Source organism: Myotis nattereri (assembly GCF_964212035.1).
Source record: "Myotis nattereri genome assembly, chromosome: 1".
NCBI lineage: Eukaryota > Metazoa > Chordata > Mammalia > Chiroptera > Vespertilionidae > Myotis > Myotis nattereri.
The window spans coordinates 199834088-199860456 of record NC_138075.1 but is presented as its reverse complement, the minus strand read 5'-3'; the positions used below and the strand labels follow the sequence as shown (position 1 = coordinate 199860456).

At 46.9% G+C, this 26369-nt stretch overlaps 1 pseudogene across 1 annotated transcript; it reads right to left on the bottom strand.

Moving 5' to 3' along the window:
• Nucleotides 1-8563: 8563 nt before the first annotated feature.
• LOC308531017 (M-phase-specific PLK1-interacting protein-like) lies at nucleotides 8564-9100 on the bottom strand (annotated as a pseudogene). The gene has a single exon. The product of its transcript is annotated as an M-phase-specific PLK1-interacting protein-like (transcript).
• Between the last annotated feature and the right edge of the window lie 17269 nt (nucleotides 9101-26369).

Sequence of the window (26369 nt, the reverse complement as noted above, 5' to 3'; positions counted from 1 at the left end):
GCGGGCGGGGCGGGGCGGGGCGGCGCGGCGGGCAGCCAATCCCCGGGAAGCCCGGCCGGGGCGGGGCGAGCCCGGCCATTGGTGCCCGCGGTCCTCCGCGCGCCCGCTCCCGGTTCTTTCCGAGGCGGGAGGACGAGCCGAGCCTGCGCGGAGCCTCCTTCTGGGAACCCGAGTCCCGGCGCCTCCCCAGGCCTTGGCCCTCATGGATCTGGTTCCCTAAGGCCCCCGCGCCTTTCTCGGGACTCTCCTGCGGATGCCCTGGCCTTACCCCGGGGCCGGACCACGACCCAGACATTTCCTTCCCTACCACTGCGCTAGCCGATCGTGTGGTTGGAGGCCGTCCTGCGAAGCCATGAGCCTAAAGGGAAGCCGGCCACGTCCCTTTCGACCAGCGCGCCCCAGGGCCCCTCCCAATCCTTGGGGGACCAGCCTCCCCCTTGCTCTCTGTTCACCGGCTTGCAGTGTAGATGAGTAGCCGGCCAGCAGCCAGGGTGGGCCGCCATGCCTTTCTCTAGGAGACACTCAAACGGCAAACAGGTAAGGGGAATACCATTGGAGTACACGCCAAAAAGGAAAGTTTGATTACTGTTTCCAGACTTTACCATCTGTTAACAAATGTAATCCTCAAAATACCTTTTATGACCGCCCTGGCCTGTGTGGCTCGGTTGGTTGCCTATGCACTGAAAGGTTGCAGGTTAGATTCCCAGTCGGGGCGCAGGCGGGGTTGTGGGATCCATCCCGGGTAGGGGCCCTGGTAGGGGCGTGCAGGAGTCAGCCCACCCATGTTTCACTCCCACATAGATGTTTCTCTGTCCCTCTCCCTTTCTCTCTCTAAAAATAAGGGAAAAATATTTTAAAATACCTTTAATCATCCCCACATTATAGGGGGGGGGGGGAGGAGAATACATAAATCCGCATTATTAACCGGTAATATATATATCCTCATTATTAACCAGTAATACTTAAATCCGCATTATTAACCGGTGATCATTAATCCTCTAGAAACGGGCTGGGACCACAGGAGCAGACCATTTACGTAAGGCAGGTAATCCCTCTGCACAGCCTACCACACTGCACTGCATGCATTAGAAAGTGTGTTAACAGTAGGACAAGTTCACCCGCTATTTTTAATTCAAATGTCCCATTCAAGGTTGCAACCCCTTCAACACAGACAGCGTGAGCGTTAGTACCTGGCAGGGCCTAATCAGATCGCACGTTAGGACCACGGGTTCCTTCTGCCAAGTGGCAGCAGAGCCGCTCTGTTGGAAACCTCCGCACCCGCAGGTGAGCGAGGAAAAGCCCAGCAGCAAAGGCAGGTGAGGGAAAGTCCGAGCTGCAGGCTAAGAGCTCCCGGACCGGCCTCGCCTCACCTTGGCCTCCGGCACCGGGGGTCAGGGGCTCTGACAAAGGCAGCTCCTTCCTGCGGCTCCTCAAACTCCCAGGCCGCCTTCATCGCCCCTCAACGCCCCTCCGCTCAGGGTCGGAATCAGTGGAGGCCTCCAGGTGTCCATGAATGTAGGGAATTTCCCCTAGCAGTGGGAGCCAGTGACCCAGGGCCTGAGGAAAACCTGCATCCTCCCCTGCAGCCAGGAGAACCCTGGAAGACCCATGAGCGCACCCAATTGGGTAAGCACGGATGCTCCTGTGCCATTGGTCTTTTCCAGCCACACAGCCCGGCTAAGAGGGTGGGGAACAGCAGAGACTTGAGACCCCTGCAGGGAATGAGTCCTAAGCTTCAGACAGGTACTGTCTCATTGACCCAGTCCAAGAGCGGAGGCTTCTAGGTGAAACGAATTTTAGGGGTAAAATAGGACAGGTTTAGGAAATTTTGGAAATTAAGGGGACCATGGAGGAAGCACAGGGCTACAGAGCAGCAGAATGTATCCTATATAATGAAACTCCAATATGCAAATTGACCTAATGGTGGAATGACCGGTTGCTATGACATGCACTGACCACCAGGGGGCAGATATTCAACACAGAAGCTGCCCTCTGGTGGTCAGTGTGCTCCCACAGGAGCCAGAAGCCCGTCTCAGGACTGGTGAGCACAGTGGCAGTGACAGTGGCGGGAGCCTCTCCCTCTTCCACTGCAGGCGGGAGGTAAGGAGTGAAGGGTCCTGGACTGCAAGAGAGATGTCCGCCTAGGGGTCCTGGACTGCGAGAGGGCACAGGCCAGGCTGAGGGATACCCCCACCCCCACAGTGCACGAAATTTCATGCACCGGGCCTCTAGTATTTCCATAGAATGGAAGAGCCGGAAAGTTGCAACAGGTACATTTCCATAGAATGAGGGAGCTGGGAATAGCAAAAGGTCTATATTTACAAAATACAGAGAAGGAAGCCCTTTTTCCAGAAGGAGAAGAAGAAAGCCCAAAGGGAATAGGAAAACAATAAGGAAGGAGGGGAGGTGAGAACTTCACATGTCCCATGTGAGGTTCGACCTTTGAATCCATGAGTTACTATAGTAACCAGTCTAGGGGAATAGTGACCAATCAGAGGGGATATCAAGGCACCAGGATCTGCAGCCTTTATAAGCCATAGGGAAAAGGAACTCAGTGCGACCCTTCCCCCCTCCACCCCCCCACCCCACCCCCCCACCACGTGGGAGTCTGTACTTATTCTTAAATAAATCTCCACCTTTAGTATACCACTTTCTGTCTGTGGATTCATTCTCCTATTCTGGCAGACGAAGAATCCAGGTTCCAGTCCAAAAATTCCATTCCATTTCATAGGGACCTTGCCAAATTAAGGTATTTCTCTTGAAGCTTTCTAATCTCAACACCTTCTGTCTTGCTCAGCACAGTATGCAGTGATAACTGCTTTTTTTTTTTTTTTACATCACTAACTCCCCTGTGCCTCATTAAGTCATCAAAATAATCATCAATGAAGTGGGCACTGTTAATAGTTTTCAAGTGAAGAAACCAGAAGAAGGGAATTTAGTGACCTGCCCCAAAGTCTGTGTTTTCTCTCTAAGTATCAACTATAGCCCGTCCTTTCCGTTCCTGTTGCTCTACTTGTATTCAGGCCTTCACAATTACTTGCCTGGGCTACTTCTAGAATGGCCCCTTAACTCCTCTCCTAGCCGTGTACAAAGCCAAGAATTAATCTTCCTAATGCAAAGCTGATCACGTCTCTCAAATCCTTCTCAAGTCTCTCAAATGTCAGATCCTTCTGTGGCCTCATTCCCCAGAGGTTCTGGCAGTGGGTGCTCCTCATTGAAGTCTTCCCTTTGGATCAGTGCACAAACCGGAAATGAACAGCCTGCTGAAGTTTCACAAACACGTCACACCAGCAACGAGCTAAAAAGACAACATAACCAGCATCCCAGACGTGTGTCCTTCCCGAAACTTACTACTCCCTCCCACACAAGGGTTTTCCACCTTCCTGACGAAGAAGAGCATGTAGTCAGTCTAGAGTACCATTCCTTTTTGTACATTATATAAGTGGAACAATTACAGTGCATACTGTTTTGTGTCTGGTTTCTTTAAGTCACTGTTTAGGTTCATCCATATGTTAACTATAGTTAGTTTGTTCACGAGAATGCAGATTTGGGGAGAGAACTGAGAGTTAAGGTTTGGCCATGCTCTGGCCAAATGAGATGCCTATGAAACATCCAGGTGGAGATGACCAGTAAGTACAAATACAAGAGTTTAAAGTTGAGTGGAGAAACCAGGGTTGGCGACACAGATTTGGGAATCACTGACACATCAATGCTATTTAAAGACACAGGGGCTGCATTAGAACGCTGGTGGGGGTTGTTATGCAGATAACGAGGAGGAGGGGGCCTAGAACCAGCCCCGAACACTCTCACATTTAGAGATGGGGCGGAAGAGGAGCTAGCCAAGGAGTACCTAATGGAGCAGGAGAAAAACCAAGAGACTCTGTGTATTAGTCAGGGTTCTTCAGAGAAATGGAACCGTTATTATAAGGAATTGGCTCACATGATTACAGAGGCTGGAGAGCCCCAAGATATGCAGGGTGAATCAGCAAACTGAAGACCCAGGAGGGCTGATGGTGTCGGTCCAGGCTGAGTCCAAAGGCCTCAAAACCAGGAGAGCTGATGGTATAGTTTTCACCCGAGAGCCAGCAGGCTCCAAATCCAGGAAGAACTGGTGTTTCAGTTCACATCTGAAAGCAGGAAAAAGGCGAAAATCATCCATGTTTTCCTGTAACAATTATTTTTATTTTAACTGATGTCCCAGTTTTAAGGCAGTCAGATAGGGACAATTCTCTTAGTCAAGGGAGGGTCAGCCTTTTTGTTCCAATTAAGCCTTCAAGTGATTAGAGAAGGCCCTCCCACCTGAGGGAGAGAAATCTGCTTGACTCAGCCCACTGGTTTAAACGCTAATCTTACCCAAAACACCCTCACAGGAACACTCAGAATGTTTGACCAAATACTTGGGACCCCATGGCTCTGTCAAATTGACACACACAATTAACCATCACAGTGTGATTGAGGGGAGGCATTTGGAAAGGGGGAGTGTCCAACTGCTAAGAATGGCACTTAGAAATCTAAGAAACTAGCGGACAATTGAGTTGGCAAGGGGGAGGTCGCAGCGTCCTCCCTGGTGGACAGGAGGGGACTGAGGGAAGTGTGAGGTGCAGACAGTGAGAAGTTCAAGGGCACATCATCAAAGCAGAGGGAAGTCAGGGTGTAGGTATGAACAAGGGTAGGTTGGTGAGAAGATGACAGGCTATTTGTCTAATTGCTTTTACTCAGTGAAGTATGAGACAAGTTCATCAGATGAAAATGTGTGTAGGGTGGGGGGGGGGGGAAGGAAGTATAAGACTATTTTTTAATATAAAAGAAAAAGAAAAGTATCTGTGATATAGTCATTTAGAGAATAGAAACTATAGAATTGTCAGGCAATGCTAAGTGCCAATTTCAACTTGTGATTGTGAACTTAAGTTGGACCTGGTAGCACCTTCAGGTGTTAAATTCCAGCAATGCTCTAGTGCAGGTGCAAGCCAGGAGGTGGGGAGTTGGGGGGCAACCAGAGTTGGTACTTGGCCATGTGAGCATATACAGTATAGTGAAGGGAAAGAAGGTAAGAGATTATTTTTTTCTAAATGTTAGCAATATTGAATTTTATTATGCTAAGATTCTACTGTTATACTGTAAATCAGAAGACACCTTAATCAATAAGCCAAATTAATTTGGAGTCTTTTATTCTTACGCTAGCACTAGCAGGCTTAGAGTAGAGTGTCTCTGTCAAATTCTGGGCCCCAAATAGAGGAAGTCTTTCCTATTTATACATTTTTCAGCTCTTTGTCTTCCAAATTTGGAATGAGACTTCTGGACCTTCTGAGAAAGAAGGCCTGCGTGCTGGGACAGGGCCCTGAGACCATATCTCACGGCCTGGCCTGGCGCCAGCACTGACAACTCCGTCTGGGGCATACTTTACAGCCTCTCTGGAATGGGAGTAGTCTTATTTTTTCCTATTATTTAAGCAAGCAAACGTTTACAGAAGCCAGAATAGCAGGGTTAGAATTTTAAACAGCAGTTTTTACCCAAGATGGAGGTTACTATGCTTCACTATGAACATCTTTGTGGAAATTCTTTATTAGGAAGGCAGAAGGCATGAAAAAGGGTAGTGTGGTTTCTTAAGATCCACTCCGAGTGAAATTACTCAGCCAAAGAGAATGAAGTTTTTAATGTCCCATTATACATGGCCCAGTTGCTTCAACTTTTCCAAAGGACAGGTTAATGTGACTGCAATACAGAAGAAATGCATTAAAAAAAAGGCAACATTGAGGCATTCCATTGTAGGAGCGTAACAACCGTAGTGGTAAGTAAATACCTACTGGAAAAAATAACCCCCAAATGCCAGTCAGTATGGCAGAACAGGTGAACTCTGTGCTTGCTCTTCCCACATCCACATCGAAATTACGTCTAAGTTATAGAACAACCGTCATTGAAAACCACCTGATGACTAGCTGAACAGAAGTCCTCTAACTAAGGATACAAAGAAGCCATGTTGAGACTGGTAGGAGGGGCAGAGATGCAGAATGAGCAGGTTCTATGCCCATGATGTAGCAATTAAGAATCAGGAGGGATCTCGGTTGCTAAGCGCCACCCCCCCCCCCCCCCCGCCCCTGAAAAGCAAGGGGTCCCTGCCCCACACCAGGCTCCCAATTTGGGACGTCAGTGCTGGGGTAGTGTCCCAGAAAAAAGGGCTGCTGGAGACTGAGTTGCTCCTCTTTAAGGGACTGTGCACAGACTCCTGTGCTCACAAACTCACTTGTTCTGAGCTGCAGAGCAAGAGCAGCAGCTCAAAAAAAAAAAAAAATGTGGAAGGTGAGTAAAAATTGTAGTGATTTTAGAATGTGTTCAAACGTAGGCAACCATCAAATTAGACTGCTATAAACAGCCTGGAATATATGAAGCACATGGTAACCTGGAAACCAAAAATCTCTAAGAGACAAACAGGAAATAAACAAAAAGAATCTAAACATAACACTATAGAAAATCATCAACATGGAAGAGAGCAAGAGAAGCAGAAAGGAACATGGAAAAGCTACAAAAATGATTAGAAACACTAAGCTGGCCATAATTACATGTCTATCAATAATTACTTAAATGTAAATAGACTAAATGCTACAACCAAAAGACACGGGGTGGCTGAATGGACAAAAACAAGCCCTGTACATATGCCGCCTAGGAGAGACTCACTTCAGATCAAAAAACACAGACACACTGAGAGTGAAGGAATGAAAAAAGGTGTTTGATGCAAATGGAAACAAACAAAAAAAAGCTGGGGTAGCAATACCTCTATCAGACAACAAAGCCTATAAGAGACAAAAAAAGGTATTTCGTAATGATAAAAACAAGAGGGTATAACTCTTGTAATCATCTGAGGCCTGATGTAGGAGCACCTCGATATATAAAGCAAGATGGACATAAAGGGAGAGATCGCCAGTGAGACAATCACAGTTGGGGACATTAACACTCCAGACGTCTATGGATAAGTCATCCAGACAAAAATTAAACAAGGACACAGTGGTTTTAAATGATGTATTACATTAGATGGACTTAATTGGTATTTTTAGAGCATTCGATGGTTAATATTCAAAATATATAAGAAACTCATCCAACTTAACATTAAAAAACCCTCAAACAATCCAATTTAAAAATGGGCAAAGCCCTGGCTGGTGTGGCTCAGTTGGTTGGGCATCATCCTGTGCAGCAAAAGGTTGCCAGTTCGAACCCTGGTAGGGCGTGTGCAGGAGGCAGATGATTGATGCTATGCTGTCACATTGTTTCTCTCTACCTTCCACTCTAAATAATCAATAAAAAAAGAATAGTAAAAAAAAAAAAAAAGGCAGAAAATCTGAATGGACATTTCTCCAAAGAGGACACATAGATGGCCAAAAGACATGAAAAGATGTTCAACTTGATTAATCACCAGAGAAATGCAAAGTAAAATCACAATGAAATATCACCTCACACCTGTCAGAATGACTATTATCAGCAAATCAACAAATAAGTGTTGGCGAGCATGTGGAGAAAATGGACATTTCAGGCACTGTTTGTAGGGTTGTGGGTTAGTGTAGTCACTATGGAAACCGTTGTGGAAGTTACTCAAAAATTTCAAATAGAACTACCACCCTGGCCAGGTGGTACAGTAGGTTGGAGCATTGTCCCCTGCAACAAAGGTTGTGGGTGCAATGCAGGTCAAGGTGCATACAGAAGGCCTATGTTTCTCTCTCAATCTCTCTCCCTTCCTCTCTCTAAAAATCAATAAAGAATATATTCTCAAGTGCAGATGGGGGGGGGGGGGGGAAGAACTACCATACAGTCTGGCAATTCCACTACTGTGTATTTATATGAAGAAATCAAGAGCACTAATTCAAAAAGATACGTGCACCCTATGCTCATTGCAGCTTTATGTACAGCAGCCAAGATATGGGAGCAAAGTAAGAAAATGTCCAACTGACAAATGGATAAAGAAGAAGTGGTACATATATACAATGATTACTACTCATTCATAAAAAAGAACGCCTTGGGGCCATTTGTGACAATATGGATAAATCTACAGAGCATTGTTGGGGTCTAGCCCCAGCAGGTCCAGGGGTTCCCAAAGGTGTGGACGGAGTTGGCGAAGAAGGAATGACACGGAGACAGCATTCAGTTCATCAGCAGCCTAGCCAGGATCTCTAGCCAAGTTCTGTCCAGGATCTCCAGCCAAGTTCTGTATTTGATTGTCTTATTACATCTGTATTTATACCAGTTGATTTTTTTTTTTTTAAGAAGACAAAATGTTTTCTTTTAAAACACTGGAAAAACATTAAAAGACAAATGTCCATTATATAACCAAGAATGTTAAGTAGTTGGAAACTGTAAATCTTCTAAAATGTGGTAGGCACTTTCAGAGAAATATTGCAAATTATCCTACCATATTTCTTTTCTAATACCAACAATATTTGACATGATGAAAAATACCAAGAAGACTCAACTAATTATTCAGTCAAAGTCACCATGTCAGGGTTCAACTTAGGTACACAAGTGAGTTTTGTCCAAGATGTTTCTGACACATGAAGCTTCCAGTTGAATTTCAGAAATGTTAACAAAAGTATCTTCCTTTTTTGCCTGTGAATGTTTGAGTATTGCTGTATTGTTGGCTTATATCCACTACAGACACTGGTTCTAGGCCAGCCCAAGGGTCTTCAAGCATTGAAGGTTTGAAATAACTTTCCAACTCATTAGACATTCTTTTTTCTCTACCACACCCTGATCCAAAAGGTGTAGATGTCCTTGGAGAACCCTGGGGGTGGGCCTGCTGCCCTGGGGAGTAGCCGAATTGCTGCTGGGACCCCGCAGGGGACCTGGAGTAGGAGCCAGGGTAGCCGCCAGGGGACAGAGACCGGAACCAGCCCCCGGGGAAGCTGCCGCCATGTCACTGAGAGTGGCTGCTCCCATAGGGCCTACACCGGGGCCCGAACAATGGCGTGTGATGCAGGCTCCCGTACCCGTCCCGAGGGGAGGGAGGCCGCAGCCCGCCTCCGCCCTGGGTACCCCGGTAGCTGCTCCTGCTGCTCCAACCTCCTACCCCCAGGCCAGGGTAAGGAGGAGTCGGGGTTCAGAAGTTCTGTCGGTGCATGTCGGCAGAGGAAGGCCTCACTCCCGCGTCCCCGGAACTGTCCTATACCAGTTGGTTTTAATCCTATCAATTTCTATTCCAAAGGTTAGGGCATTTCTTATCTCCATTCCAGGGAGTAAAGATTATGTAGCTTAAGGGTGATTGTTCATAGTTAAAGTGATTAACTACCCGCCTGGCACTTAGTTAAGGGGTTTTATTCCCTCCCTAACTTCAGGGAAAAATCCCTACCTGGGGAAACAACCTTTCTCGGAGAGGTGACCTTGGTTAAAACACATAGCGCCAAGAAGGGGAGCAAACATATTAAGAACAGTATGCCATATATGCCAGGTCCCTTGAAACATATGCTGTGCAGATGTTTCTTTCCTGCAGCGACTGTGTCAAGCAGCAAGGATGGACCGGCTTCCGGCAGAGCATATTATGCCAAGTGAGTCTGGCTGGCATGGCCCGGTGGTTGAGCATTGACCTAAGACCCAGGAGGTCATGATTTCATTGTTGCAAGCTCGATCCCCAGTGTGAGGCGTCCCATCAATGACACTCTCTCGTCACTGATGTTTCTCTCTCTCTCTCCCTCTCCCTTCCTCTCTAAAATCAATATATTTAAGTTTGATCTTTGCCTTAAGCAGCCCTGTCCATTATTTTTGTGCATCTAAGTCAAGCATGTCAAACTCTGGGCCCGCAGGCCGCATGCGGCCCACAGTGAATATTTTTGCGGCCCAGCCAATATACGGTATGTAAGAAATGTTTTAATAAAAACTTCGTAACTTAATTTTTACAATATCCTGCTACACATAATTATCAATAACGAACTCCCACATTCACTAATGACTGGTTACTATAATCCTGTTGCATTCATTTCCCTTACTCGCCTGACACCTTAGGCGTGGGCGCACCATTTCTCTCCACTAATCCTAGCAGTGAATATTTTTTAAAAAATATATACTTTATTGATTTTTTTATAGAGAGGGAGAGGGATAGAGAGTTAGAAACATCAATGAGAGAGAAACATCCATCAGCTGCCTCCTGCACACCCCCACCAGGGATGTGCCCGCAACCAAGGTACATGCCCCTGACCAGAATCGAACCCAGGACTCCTCAGTACACAGGCTGACGCTCTAGCCACTGAGCCAAACTGGTCAGGGCCTAGCAGCGAATATTTTAGCAGCCAATTGCCACGTCATTAGTCTTGGACTGACTTGTTTGGTGTGCGCAACAGGAAATATTTCACTTTCGGAGAACAAGAAAAATAGGTTTATTTGCGTTTCGCTTATTTGTGCAGTTATTCAGTGTCTGGTAAGTTAATGCTCAAGGAAATATATTAATTTTCATAAAAATGTTCGGTTATTTTATGTTAACGATAACTCATTTATTTCAGCCCTTTGTATTCAGCATGTCTATAGCTAAATAAACCTACGTTTCTATGAAAATTGAAGCTCTTGTTTTTTTGCAGCCCACATGAACTTAAACCTTGTTTATTTGGCCCGTGTGAGCCTTTGCCTCTGACATGCTTGCTCTAAGTTAATACAGCTTTGAAATGCCAGAGTAATCCTCCTTTCCACACCCCTTGGAGGCCTAACCACCCCCATGGGAAGGTGTAATCTTTTTGACCATCCTCTAATCCAGTGGTTCTCAACCTTGGTTGCACATTAGAATCACCTGGGAATCTTTTTAAAATGCTGATTTCTGGGCCTCATCCTCCAGAAATTCTGTTTCTTTGTTATGGGGTGAGGCCACAACATTAGTAACAAAGAAACAGAATTTCCAGAGGATGAGGCCCAGAAATCAGGATTTTAAAAAGATTCCCAGGCGATTCTAATGTGCAGCCAAGGTTGAGAGCCACTGATCTAATCCAAGTCCCACCTTGCCTTCTCCCACCTTCACTTAGTCTTCCTTATTTTCCTCCTTGATTCCAAGAGGGACGGTGAGGGAGGGTGGATGCGAAGAGATTACCCAAAGTATTTATGTGCATATATGCATAACCCACAGACACAGACAATAGTGTGGCCAAGGGGGTGTGGGCTCGTGCTGGGTAGAGGAGGTCAATGGGCAAAAAAAAAAAAAAAAAAAAATAGGACATCTGTAATACTTTCAACAATAAAAAAATACCACAGGGCTATCACCTAGGAAACCCTACTGTTCCCAAATATCTAAATTAGGTCACAAGCTGTGCTTGCTTCCAGGAACCAAGGTGAAGAGCTGATGGTTAACACCCTTGCAGACAGCTCAACCACAGAACCAGTGGCGCATGACCACTCCAAGATGGTGGGCAGACCCTCACCACCCAGACCTCTGGTGACTTTGCCTTCATTAATGTACTAAAACTGCCCTAGCCGGTTTGGCCCAGTGGACAGAGCATAGGCCTGCGGATGGAAGCTCCCAGGTTCCATTCCGGTCAAGCGCACGCACCTCGGTTGCAGTCTCCTCCCTAGCCAGGGCTCTGGTTAGGGCACGAGCAGGAGGCAACTGATCCGTGTTTCTCTATGCCTTTCTCTCTCTCACCCACTCTCTCTAAAAATCAATGGAAAAATATCCTTAGGTGACGATTAAAAAAAAAAATAATGTTATGGCAGAATGCATGTGAGAACGATCAGCCAGCCAGCACTCCGAGGGAGGAAAGTTTAACCTTTATTTCGCAGATCTGCTAGTCCCCCCGCCCCCTCCCCGCCTGGCGCCTTTCCCCCCTGCACTCGTGGGGAGGCTCTGACCCCCTGAGGGTCCCCACAACTCCGCCCAAGTCAGCTGTTGGTGGAGAGAGGGCTGGAGTTAGGCTCTGTATCTCCGCCCAAGTCAGTCAGAGTCCAGAAGTAAGACCACAGTTCTAACCAGATACTGAACTAGGATGCAAGCCCCCCCATTTTCCTTTTCACTAAAACTCACACCCAGGAGGGAGAACTCTACTACTAGGCACAATCAGTGCCTGTGGAAAGGGAGCCCACAGGACCTCCCATACTCTCCCCAGAAGTCACTGCCCACCCCTGCTGACACCCCGCTCCCTGATCCCACCTACCCAACCAGTTTCTTTAAAACCTCCCCAAACCCTAACCAGGGGAAGAAGGCGACTTTTGAGCACAAGCTCACCTTTCTCTATTCCTTAATCAAATAAAGTTGTTGTTGTTGTTTTTTTTAAAAAAAATATGTTTTTATTGATTTCAGAGAAGGGAGTGGGAGATAGAAACATCAATGATGAGAGAGAATCATTGATCAGCTGCCTCCTGCATGCCCCCCACTGGAGATCAAGCCTGCAACCCAGGCCTGTGCCCTAGACTGGAATCGAACCCCTCACCGTTCAGTCTGCAGGCCTACGCTCTAACCGTTGAGTCAAACCGGGCAATAATAAACTTTTTGCTTGTCTTTATGAAACTAGTTCTACTGGAGCCAACAGCCCTGGACAGAAGGACTTAGGTTTGGGTCCCTGCACCAAAAGGATCTGGTAATACAAATGCATAAAGGGACTGCAAATGCATTTTTCTGTCTGTTGCGATCTTACATCCCGGTGTATCTTGCTTGACTCAAATAATTTTATAAATTTCTGTCGGGGCTGGGATGTTCTTAAGTCAAGTGGATCTCAGCAGTTTTGTTTTTTTTTTAAATATATTTCTTTATTGATTTCAGAGAGGAAGGGAGAAGGCGAGAGAGATAAAAACACCAGTGATGAGAGAGAATCATTGATTGGCTGCCTCCTGCACACCCTCCACTGGGGATCGAGGGGGCAACCCAGGCAATGTGCCCTCGGCCAGAATCGAACATGGGACCCTTCAGTCCACAGGCTGACGCTCTATCCACTGAGCCAAACCGGCAGGGCAGCAGTTTTTTAACAAGCCCCAAAGCCCGTTAGAAGCAGCTGTCCTGCCCAGGGGAGCCTGGAATGCACGCTTCCGTTACGTTAAAGAAAAGCTTTTGCAGCGAACCGGCGCCCAGGAGCCCTGTGGTTCGCCATTTGCCACGTGCTCTGGGTCTGGGTCATTTCTTTTAAGGATGGGGACACACCTGCGCTTAGAAGTCAGGCCGCTGCACCCCCACAGACAAACTCCCCAGGCCCAAGGTCGCTCTGGGGCCCGCTCTCGCCCCCGCAGACGAGATGGGACCGGAACCCCAACCCCTGGAGAAGCAGAACGCGAACTTGTAACCGCGCCCCGCCCGCCCGCGGGGGCCCTGCAGGCGGCTCCGCGGTGTCTGTGCCACGCGAGGCCCAAGACGTGCTCCGCCGCCAACACCCCTTCTCTCCCCCGCACTCCTCCCCCCGCCCGCGCAAACCTCCCCTCCCGGGTCGCCCGGGGTTGCTCTACCCCTCGGTTCTGGCCGCGGGGAGCAGAGGAGCTCCGAACTGGCAAACCTGGAGAGCACGCGGGGCGAGCCCACCCCACCCGGCCCGGGCCTCTGGGTGACGTCCCGCCGCGAAGGGCATCTGCTGTGCTCTGGCGCCTCGCTGACTGCGCGCCGCGCCCTTTCTGGATCCTCGGGGAGCCCGGAGTTGGATGGGGATTTATCTGTCGTGTCCCAGGCCTTGAACCTGGTGGATCTGGTTGCCTCCGGCCAAAGTGCCTTCCACAGAACCCTCCGGGCGAGGCCTCCCGCCCCGCCCCAGCTCAGCACGGGGGCCAGGGCTCTGCGTCGCGCAGCCTCTTCGAACCCGGAGCCGCTTTCTCCGGTGCCGCGTGCCGCTCTTTCCGCTGGTAAGTGCCTGCGAAGCGCCGCGCAGCCTTCCGGTGCGCACATGGACGAAGCAAGGGCGCCCGTGAGCGTTCAGCGGAGAATGAAAAATCAAGATGTCGGTGGAAAATGCCATGGCCTGGGGTGCTAACTGCTAAGGAGAAAAACCTAAGTGCTGCAATTTGAAAAACTAAAAATAGCAAATAGGCTTTTCTTTGAACAAACACCCCTCTGGACACTAAGAAACAGATGCAGCACTCACCATGACTGGGATTCCTGTGCTGCTTGGAGAATATAGTGTTTCACTACTATGACTAAACATGATGAAACGCTCCGTCAACCCGGAGTGATGGCTGGCCGGCCCCTGCATCCTGAGTAGGGTCCTATTTTGATCCATATTTGGTAAGGCAGAGGCCAAGATGCCAGATGGACAAGGACCGCTGTCCTGGGTGCAGGACACACGGTCCACAGTCCTGATGGTGGTCTCCTGGGCTATCCGCGAAGAAGACCACTTGCCATGGGGATGGGGTAGTGGCCTGGAATCCCTCAGCCTCCCCCCCCCCCTTCCCTGCCGGGGTCCAACCCCAGCAGGTCCAGGGGTCCCTAAAGGTGTGGACGGAGTCGGCGAAGAAGGAAGGACACGGAGACAGTGTTCAGTTGATCAGCAGCCTAGCCAGGATCTCCAGCCAGGATCTCCAGCCAAGTTCTGGTCTGAATCTCCAGAGAGGTTCTGCTGTTTATTGTCTTGTTACATCCGTATTTATCCCAGTTGATTTTAATCCTGTCAATTTCTATTACAAAGGTTAGGGCGTTTCTTATCTCCATTCCAGGGAGTAAAGATTATGTAGCTTAAGCATGATTGTTTGTAGTGATTAACTACCCGCCTGGCACTTAGTTAAGGAGTTTCATCCCCTCCCTGACTTCAGGGAAAAATTCCTACCTGGGGAAACAACCTTTCTAGGAGAGGCATCCCCTCCCTGACTTCAGGGAAAAATCCCTACCTGGGGAAACAACCTTTCTTGGAGAGGTGACCTTGGTTAAAACACACAGCGCTAAGGGGAGCAAACATATTAAGAACAGTATGCTATATAAGCCAGGTCCCTTGAAACATATGCTGTGCAGATGTTTCTTTCCTGCAGCGACTGTGTCAAGCAGCAAGGATGGACCGGCTTCCGGCACCTCCCCTCCCCCAGCCCTCTAATGGGCCTGCAACTGCTTTATCCCTCCCTCCCTCCATCTGCCAGCTCCAGGTGCACCTCCCCTCCCAGCACACACTCCTGCCCTGGGGCTGGGCTCCAGTCCCCGGCCTCCTCAGCCCACCCCAGGCTGCTCTTTTTATTTTTTTTTTATAATATATTTTATTGATTTTTTTACAGAGTGGAAGGAAGAGGGACAGGGAATTAGAAACATCAAAGAGAGAGAAACCTCAATCAGCTGCCTCCTGCACACCCCCCACTGGGGATGTGCCCACAACCAAGGTACATGCCCTTGACCAGAATCGAACCTGGGACCCTTCAGTCCGCAGGCCGATGCTCTATCCACTGAGCCAAACCAGTTAGGGCCAGGCTGCTCTTTATTTTTGTCTCCTGCCTCCTCACTGACTTCTCACTGTATTTCCTCTTCTGTCTGGCTCAAGATTCATGTAACCACCACTCATACTGCCCCTTGCTCATGTTCACTCACCACCTCATCTCTAATCGTTTACTTCATTGATTTCTCTTCCCCTCTCTCTCGATTTTAAATTACATTCACATCTTCTCCACTCCCCCGCCCCCCGCCCCACACACACACTATTTTTACCTGGTACATGTGTGTGTTTTCACAGGATCGTTGAATAAGTCCCAGTGTAAGGAGAACTGTGATCATGAAATAAAGTGAAAAGAGAAATGCTCAGTCCTTGGGAGCAATAGCCTCGTGCTGGGGTGTGTTCATTCGTTCATGGGACCCGCATCATTGAGAGCCTGCTGGAGGCCAAGTGCTCAAGACCTGGAGGCGCATAGGGAGTGAGAAAACAAAACCCAACACACGGAATCGCGCTAGGGGAACTTTTAGTCTAGTGCAGTGATGGCGAACCTATGACATGCGTGTCAGAGGTGACACGTGAACTCCTTTTTTTGGTTGATTTTTCTTTGTTAAATGGCATTTAAATATATAAAATAAATATCAAAAATTTAAGTCTTTGTTTTACTATGGTTGCAAATATCAAAAAATTTCTGTATGTGACACGGCACCAGAGTTAAGTTAGGGTTTTTCAAAATGCTGACACGCCGAGCTCAAAAGGTTCGCCATCACTGGTCTAGTGGGTAAAAGAGGCATTAATACAAGAATCACATTTACAAATGTCAGATTACCACTTAACAAGAGTGTAAATGGAAGTCAGACTCTGTTACGAGGTTGAGGAAGGAATGAGTAAGCAGAAAGTAGAAGGTGAGTTTGGAAGGCAAAGGGGAGGTAGCTTGGGATATAGTTCCAGGTAGGAGGGGGGAGCAGAATGTGTGTTTAGGACAGAGCTCAGTGCACGCATGGGAGCGAGGAAGGCTGCTGTGACTTCTGCACAAAATGCCAAGAGGTGGGGCTGGAGGGAGATGCAGGATGATGCAGAATGTAGACCGAGCTGCAGGAGTGGGGTGGGGGTCTGTGGGGGGAGGTGCTGGTGGCCTCCAAACTATGCCTGATATTCTAGACCAGTGGTTCTCAACCTGTGGGTCGCGACCCCTTTGGGGGTCGAACAACCCTTTCACAGGGGTCGCCTAAGACCATCGGAAAACACATATATAATTACATACTGTTTTTGTGGTTAATCACTATGTTTTTTTTTTATATATTTCTTTATTGATTTCAGAGAGGAAGGGAGAAGGAGAGAGAGATGGAAACATCAATGATGATAGAGAACCATTGATCAGCTGCCTCCTGCACGCCCCCTACTGGGGATCGAGCTCGCAACCCAGGCATGTGCCCTTGGCCGGAATTGAACCCAGAACCCTTCAGTTCGCAGGCTGATGCTCTATCCACTGAGCCAAGTCGGCTAGGGCTAATCACTATGCTTTAATTATGTTCAATTTGTAACAATGAACATACATCCTGCATATCAGATATTTACATTACGATTCATAGCAGTAGCAAAATTACAGTTATGAAGTAGCAACGAAAATAATTTTATGGTTGGGGTCACCACAACATGAGGAACTGTATTAAAGGGTCGCAGCATTTGGAAGGTTGAGAACCACTGATCTAGACTAGACCATCTTAAAAACACCCATAAATGATGCCCATGAATAATGTATTGCATAAATGCATGCCAAAAAGATGTTTGCAAGGCTGGCATGTGTTCAAGGCAGTGTGTTAAAGATAATAAAGCTAACTGTTCTTTTTAAATTGAATTTATTGGGGTGACATTGGTTAATAAAGTTATATAGGTTTCAATTATACATTTCTGCAGTACATGTGTTGTGTATTTACCAGCCCAAGTTCAGTCTCTTTTCATCACTATTTATGCCCTCTTCACACTCTTCTACCGCCCACCAACCCCCTTTTCCTCTGGCAATCACCATATCATTGTCTGTGTCCACGAGTCTGACTTTTTTTAATTTTACTTAATCCCTTCACCCATCTCACCCAGCTCCCACCCTCCACCCCTGATGGCTGTCAGTCTGTTCTCTGTATCCACGAGTCTGTCTCCACAATGTTAGTTTCTATTGTTCATTCGATTCCACATATAAATTAAATCATACGGTACTTGTCTTTCTCTGATGGGCTTATTTTACTCAGCATAATAATTTCCAGGTCCATCCTCGCTGTCACAAAAGGTAAGATTTCCTTCTTTTTTTACAGCTGACTAGTATTCCATTGTGTAAATGTACAAGATTTTTGACCACTCATTTACTGATGGACACGGGCTGCTTCCAGATCTTGGCTATTGTAAATAGCACTGCAGTGAACATCGGGGTGCATATATGCTTTCGAATTAGTGTTTTGGGTTTCGTCAGATAAATTCCTAGAAGTGGAATCGCTGGCTCATAAAGCAGTTTCATTTTTAGTTTTTTGAGGTAACTTCATACTGCTTTCCACAGTGGCCACACCAGCCTGCATTCCCACCAGCAGTGCACAAGGGTTCCCTTTTCTCCACATCCTCGCCAGCACTTGTTGTTGGTTGATTTATTGATGGTGGCCATTCTGACAGGTGTGAGGTGATATCTCATGTGTTTTTAATTTGCATTTCTCTGATGATTAGTGATGCTGAGTATCTTTTCCTATGTCTCTTGGCCACCTGGATGTCCAACAAAGGCTAATCTTTATTGCACAGCTACTGCTGCTCTTCACTCCTTTAACTGCTCTCCGTGGCTTATCACACTTAATCCTCTCAGCTACTGTCTAGGTACAGCGGGTATAAGTCCTCACTTTGTACCTGAGGACCCATACGTCGTTAATATTCTGTCAGAGCGATCCTATTCCTGGTCTAGTAGTACAGGTGGCAGGTGGACACAGGAACTCGCGGCACTTCCAAACAGCGGAGCAGCAAGTGGTAACGTTTCACCCTGACACTCACACGCAAGCACAGCAGCTGAGAAGAGGAGCCTGAAATCAGAGCTGCAGTGGCCAGATGGTGGACACAGGATGGCAGCATGGAATTCGCAATTTCTGTAACTTGGAAGGTGCTTTCCCATAAACATGATTGTGGGATTTAAATTAGAACCCCTTTAAGACCAAAAATATAGTCCGTGGTCATGTTTACTGGCTGGGCCTAAATGATAGTGCTTGTTGTCATAATAGTGTTTGATTATAGTGGATTTTATATTTTTAATTAATTTTTTTTCTGATCACAGTTCACATGCAATACCGTATTAGTTGCAGGGGTACAGCACAGTGACTAGGTGTCATATACCTTACAGAGGGGTCCCCGGATAAGTCTAGTCTCCATCTGACACCATAGCTATTACAATATGATGGACTCTATTCACTCTGCTGTACTTGACATCCCCAGGGCTACTTTTATAACAGGCAATTTGTACTTCTTAATCCGTCACCTTTTTGCCCATCCCCTCAACCCACTCCCATTTGGCGATCACCAATTCGTTCTCTGTATCTACGAATTTGTCTCTGTTTTGATTGTTCATTTATTTGTAATTTTTAGATAAAACACATATAAGTAAAATCACATGGTATTTGTCTTCCTCTGACTTATTTCACTTAGCATAATATGCTCTAGGTCTACCCATATTGTCACAATGGCGACATTTCATTTTTTATGGCTGATTAAAACCCCCTATATTAGCAGGGGTTGATAAAAGTAGGTTTACAGTTGTACGTGAAACACGGAACTTATTCTTGCTTCATTATTTATGAATTATTGTATTATTTTCCATAAGAACAAGTGTAAACCCACTTTTGCCACACCCTGTATGCACCACATCTTTATCCATTTGTCTATTGATGGACCCTTAGGTTGCTTCCATATCTTGGCTATAGTAAACAAGGCCGCGATGAACATAGGGGTGCATATATCTTTTGGAATTAGTGGTTTAGATTTCTTCAGATAAATACACTGAAGTGGAATTGCTGGGTCACATGGTAGTTCTATGTTTATTTTTTTGAGGAGACTCAATACTGGTTCCCATAGTGGCTGCACCAGTTTACAGCCCCATCAACAGCGCTCAAGAGTTGCCTTTTCTCCACACCCTAGCCCAGGGGTGGGCAAACTTTTTGACTCAAGGGCCACAATGGGTTCTTAAACTGGACCGGAGGGCCGGAACAAAAGCATGGATGGAGTGTTTGTGTGAACTAATATAAATTCAAAGTAAACATCATTACATAAAAGGGTACAGTCTTTTTTTTTTTTTTTTAGTTTTATTCATTTCAAACTGGCCGGATCTGGCCCGTGGGCCGTAGTTTGCCCACAGCTGTCCTAGCTAATACTTGTTTGTTGATTTGTTGATGATAACCATATCTCATTTTTTAAATTTTTATTGAATTTATTGGGTTGACATTGCTTAATAAAATTATGCCCTGGATGGTGTGTTAAGTGGTTAGAACATTTGCCATCCCACCAATGGGTCTCAGGTTCAGTTCCCAGTCAAGGGCATGTACCTGGTTTGTGGGTTCACTCCCCACCCCTGATTGGGGCACATGGGGAAAGCAACCAATTGATGTGTCTCTCTCTCATTGATATTTCTTTCTCTCTCTCTTCCTCTCTCCCTTCCTTCCACTCTGTCTAAAAATCAATGGAAAAGATATACTCTGGTGAGGACTAACAAAAAAAGTTATATAGGTTTCAAGTATAGAATTCTATAATACATCATCTATATACTGTACTGTGTGTTCACCACCCCAAGTTAATTCTTCATATCCATGAGCACTGTATAGTTTTCTATTTATTTGTATCTTTAATTTCTTTCTTTAATGTCTCATAGTTTTCTGAGTACAGATCTCTTAACTCCTTGGTTAAATTTATCACTAGGTATTTCTTTTCTTTTTTTGATGCAATTGGAAATGGGATTGTTGTCTTAATTGCTCTTTCTGGTGGTTTGTTATCTATAATAACAAAAGGGTAATATGCTAATTAGACCGGACATCTTCCAGATGTCATTCCGGATGTCCTTCCTGACAAAGCCAGGCTGGAGGGAAGCCAGCCTGGGTCCCAGGTGCTGCGGGCAGCTGGAGAAGGGAAGCGGGGGTTCCGGGTGCTGGAGGGAAGCCGGTGCTGGCAGCCAGGGGAAGGAAGGCCTACTCTTGCACGAATTTTCATGCATCGGTCCTCTAGTTGGTGTATAAAAGTGCAAAAGGCCCTAGCCAGTTTAGCTTAGTGGATAGAGAGTCAGAAGGCAGACCAAAGGGTCCGGGGTTTGATTCTGGTCAAGGGCATGTACCTCGGTTGCAGGCTCCTCCCTGGCCTGAGCTCTGGTTGGGACACATGCAGGAGACAGCCAATCGGTGTGTTTCTCTCACATTGATATTTCTGTCCTTCCCTCTCTCTTCCACTCTCTCTAAAAATCAATGGAAAAATATCCTCGGGCCCTAGCCAGTTTTGCTCAGTGGATAGAGCGTCGGCCTGTGGACTGGAGGGTCCTGGGTTCAATTCAGGTCAAGAGCACATGCCTGCATTGCAGACTTGAGATCCCCAGTAGGGGGTGTGCAGGAGGCAGCCAATCAATGATTCTCTCTCATCACTGATGTTTCTATCTCTCACTATCTCCCTTTCTCTCTGAAATCAATTTTTTTTAAAGTATGTTTAAAAAAGAAAGAAAGAAAGAGTAATATCCTCGGTGAGGATTAAAAAAACAAATGCAATAGATTTCTGAATATTAATGTGTATCCTGATACTTTACTGAATCCATTTATTAATTCAAATAGTTTTGTGGTGAAATCTTTAATGTTGTCTCTCTATAGGAGCATGTCCTCTGAAAAGAATGACAGGTTTGTTTCTCTTTGACAGGCTTACTTCTAATTTCGATGCCTTTTCCAGTTCATCTTGTTTGTAAGTCTGTGCGCTCTGGCCTTGTGTGTCTATTTTCTTTGCCAGATAAGGGGAGTTTTTAGTCCTTATTTCTTCATATACATTTTCTGCCCACCCCCCTTCTCCTGGGACACCTGTTGTGTAAATGATGGTATGCTCGATGTTGTCTTAAAGGCCCCTTAAACTATCCTCATTTTTAAAAAATTATTTTTTCCTCTTTGATGTTCTGATTGGATGTTTTCCACTACCTTTTCTTCCAGATCACTGATTCAGTTCTCTGCTTTATCTAATCTGCTGTAGATTCACTCTAATGTATTCTTCATTGCAATTATTGTATTCTTCAGTTCCAATTGGTTGTTTTATTATGTTTTTTATTCCTTTTTTGTGTGTTTTCTATCTCTTTGTTGAAGTTCTCACTGAATTAATATATTCTTCTCCTGACTTAATTCAGCATCCTTATAACCAGAGTTTTCAACTCTGTATCTGGTAGATTGCTTGTCTTCATTTCTTTTTCTGGTGTTTTGTTCTGTTCTTTCATTTGGGATGTGTTTCTTTGGGTGACTCTCTGGGTTTGTTCCCATGTATTGTGTATATCTTCTGTGTCTGCCAGTATCTAGCACAGTGGCACAGTCTCCCTGGTCACCTGTGGTGGGAGCTCCAGGGGTGTCCCCTGTGTGGGTTGTGTGGACTCTCCTATTGTAGTTGGGCCTCAATTGCCACTGGCCTTTGTGACTGACCCTCAGGCTGACTTGCTGTGAGGGGTGGTCATGACTACAGTGGGTGAGCTGTTGTCCAGGCGCTCACCCCATGGAGTGGGAGACACTTTAGCAGGGTTCTGGGGATAGCAGAGTCTGTTCCTCGGGTGTGTCAGTTGTGGAGCTGGGGTTCTGGGTGGGCCTGAAGCCTCCTGTTTTGGGTCTGGAACCTCTTGGGGAGGACTCCAGGGCAGGCCAAAGTCAGCCACCTCTTGCGCAGGGCTTGGGTCCACTTGGTAGGAGCTACAAAATGATGTGCGGTTTGATGCAGTTTGTGCTGGGCTTGGAGGTGCTTGCGGGAGGCTGCAATGTGAACTGAGGGTAGCTGCCACTTGTGCCTGGCGTGGGACTCTTTGGTAGGCATTACGATGTGAGCTGAAGTCAGCCAGCACCTGTGCTGGGCTTGTGGCCAGTCAGTGGGAGCTACATTCTAGGCTAAGACTGGCCATCACTTACGCCGGGTTTGGGTCACCTGATGGGAGTTACAATACAAGACTGGGCGCTGCTTGTGCTGAGCGCGGGGCCGCTTGGCAGGGCCTACAATGTATGCCGAGGCCAGCAGCTCCTTCGGTGGGGCTTGTGGACCTTTGAGAGGCTGTAGCATGAGCTGAGGTGGCTGCCACTTGTGTGGGATTTGCAGTCCTTCGAGGATGGGGTGTGGGCCTCTGAATCTGCAGCGTGAACTGAAGCAGGCGCCCCTGTGGAGGAGCCAGTTGAGCACGGTGGGCGGGGCAGGGTCTCAGGGACTCACTGGGCTGGGTGAACTATTTTAGCCAGGTCAGTGGAGAGCCCAGATGGTGCCCTCCGGCTGGGTTGGACGGAAACATCAGCAAAGAAACAATGGCGCCTTCCTGGCTTCTGCCCAGCCCCTTGCCCCTCCAACCCTTGCCCTGATGTGAGGCAACTTACTTCCTCCTTTTATGTTCTCCAGCTGCTGCCCCCCAACGGGAGCTGAGTGAGGGAGCTTGTGTGCAGCCCTTTAAGAGAAGCCTGTCTGTCTGTGTCTCTGGGTGCAGTGTCTGCTGCTTTGCACAGCCAAGTGTAGGGGACTCCTCTGACCAGCAGTAGGGCCCAGCACTGGGGGGTCGTGTGGGGCAGGGACCGCTGGCTCCTCAGGGGGCTCTGCAGCTGAGGTCACCCTCCCAGTGTTTAACTGCCACCTGTGGGCGTGGAACTCTCCCTTTTCTCATCCCACCCCTCCTGCCAGTCCCAAAGTGGCTTCCTCTTTAAATTCTCAGTTATAGGGGTTCTGTTTGCTCGTCTTCAGGTGGCTCCTGAGGGTGGTTGCTCTGTAATTTAGTTCTAATGTTGATGTGGTCGTGGGAGGAGACGATCTCAGTGTTTACCTACTCTGCCATCTTCAGCGAAAGTCTCCTCGACTCTATATTGGCTTTTATTTTATAATTTGTTTATTTTTATATAGGATTTTAAATATGGCTTTTTTTCTTTTCTTTTTAAATATATTTTTATTGATTTCAGAGAGGAAGGGAGAGGGAGAGAGAGAAACATCAATAATGGGAGAGAGTAATCGATGGTCAAGCCTGCAACCCGGGCATAGGGCCTGACCAGGAGTTGAACCGGTGACCTTTTGGTTCCTAGGTCGATACTCGACTACTGAGCTACATCTGACTGGACAAATATTGCTTCTTCTTTTAAAAAAGTTATCAAAATGGTTTTATGTTATGTATTATGCTGAGCATTACATCCAATGTATTCTATGAAATTACTGTATGAATGACATTTGGTTGGTCAGTTAAGTTAATGAGTATAAGGTATCTAACTGAAAAGTACAACCAAAATGAATTATTTAATTCTACAAAAGAAAATTGAGTCAAAAAAGAGAGACTTGCTTCCTCTGTAGCACAATTTTAATGATTCCGCTTTAGTTGAGTCCTGTTCTACATCAAAAAAAGAGCGCAAATTCCTCTGGGATCTATTTCAGGCCCTATCACAGGCTTTGCTGCTGTACCCGGAGCAAGACGGAACCTGCTCCTGTTTTCCATCTGCAAAATGTAGGCGATGCTTTCAGCCTTTTTCCCGGGAGTGGCAGGATTAATGAGCACCACAGATGACCTTGACCTGTTTTGTAAATGTAAATGCATTTTTGTTGCCATATTTTCAAGAAAAATGAAAATCTACTAGGTTTTTGTTGTTTTTTTCCCCCTGAGGAGTTCATATTAGGCTAGAACTTGCAAGTCCGGAGCATGTACTTTACCAGCTGCACTTTAAAAGTCCAGTTTCCAAATTTAAACAAGAGGAGACTAAGATAAATCTTTTAAGTGATAATAAAAACAGTGGAAGGAAGCGGAAGAGTTGCCTAATGAATCGAGGTCTATTTGTTTTTTCAAAACTGCACTCTTTATTTTCAGTAAGATCAGCGAGAGTCTGTGTGGAACGGAGCTGGCTTGCTGGAAAAAATAATGTCAAAGTAAGTTAGTGTGTCGAGATGTGGTATCCGTGGGAGCGTGCACGTCACGCCCGCCGAGGAGTGCGTGATACTGTGCTTTAGAGTGACTGCTGAGCACCTGAGATCTGGCCATCAATCCCAGTACGAATGCTGTGGGCCTGGGACTGATGGTACCCGAGTAATTAAATTTAGGTTTTTTGCATGACTCCAACTAGTCAGAAGGTTCTCTATCCATCCTAGGTGACTGTTAAGCGTAGTCCTTGTTTCAGAATGTAGGTCAGACACACACTTTGATTCACTCATTTTTGAAAGCCAGAATCCAGGTCAGAATCACAAGGAATGAAATCACCTGCAGTACTTTGAAATATTGAGCTGGCTGGGGACAACTGCTTCAGTCTCCACTCCTACAGATTCCAGGAGGACCCGGGCCTGGCTGTCTGGGCCCCTTCCTCGCTCTTCCTCGGGGAGGCGGAGCTGCTTCTCTCCGTGATGAGTCTGAAGAAGGTGCTGAACAGGGAATGGCAGCCTCGGAGACCCGCTGACCTGCAGGGGCTCATGTAAAGCCTGTTTTCTGCACCTGAGTCCACCTGACGCAGCTGCTTCGTGCTTCTGGCCATGTGTTATTAATGTTCACTGCCTGGACTCCGAGATGAATTTCATATAAAGAATGAAGACAATCCCCATTCAAAAAAGAGGCATGGATACATGTCAGAGGGGAGGGATTGAGTGAAAAAACCACACATATATACATAACACATAGACACAGACAATAGTGTGGTGATGGCCAGAGGGGAAGGGAAGTGGAGGTAGGTGGAGGTGGGCAAAGGAGGGAACAGAAGGATGAAAAGAGACTGCTTGGGGCGATGGGTGCACAGTATACGTGCAGAGGATGTTTTACTGAGCTGTACACTTGAAACCTGTATGGTTTTTTGAACCAATGTCAGCCCAATAAATTTAATAAAACAAACAAACAACCCCTATTCATAAAATTCCCCCAAATCAACTTTCACCCCATTTCAGTAACTCAGAAATCACCCTTTTACTAAATGCTGGAATTGAGATAACATTGGAAATAATGGATGTTCTGTCTTTTGCTTTTGCTCACATCCTTTTATATTAACCTATATAATAAAAGCCTAATATGCAAATCGACCGATGGGTGGAATGACCGGTGGGCGGGGGGCGGGGCCTATGAGCGGGCAGCGCCAGGCCAGCCAAGGCGGGTGCCAGAGAGCAGAGGGAGGGGGCGGTGATCGGGGGGGGGGGGACAGGTAGCGGCAACCAGTGGTGGGGAGATGGGGCGTGGGGTCGGAGCTGCCCCCCGGTGGTCAGTGCACTCCCACAGGGATGTCTGTGGGGAATGGGCCTAAGCTGTCAGCCAGACATTCCCCAAGGGCTCCCAGACTGCGAGAGGGTGCAGGCTGGGCTGAGGGATCGCCCCACGAATTTTTGTGCACCGGGCCTCTACTATATATATATTTCAGAGGGGAAGGGAAAGGGAGAGAGAGATAGAAGCATCAATGATGAGAGATAATCATTGATAGGTTGCCTCCTGCACACCCCCTACTGGGGATCAAGCCTGCAACCCAGGCATGTGCCCTTGACTGGAATCAAACCTGGGACCCTTCAGTTCGCAGGCTAACACTCTATCCACTGAGCCAAACCAGCTAGGGCTCCTTTTATATCCTTCATGCCAGTGGCCATATAAGTGCAGAAGGAATGGAAAAAGTGTACCATTTTTACATCTGACCATCCCCCCCGCTTTTTTTACACTGATTTTTAGAGAGAGAAAAAGAGAGAGGTAGAGAGAAATAGAAACACTGATATGAGAGTAAAACTTTGGGGATTAAGCTTGCAACCAAGGCATGTGCCCTGACTGGAAATCAAACCAGCAACCTTTTGGTGCACAGAACAACACCCAACCAACTGAGCCACAGCAGCCAACGCTGACCATTCCTCTCTTATTTTAACTAAGACTTGAGCTGTACAAGGCCATATCCTTAGATCTAG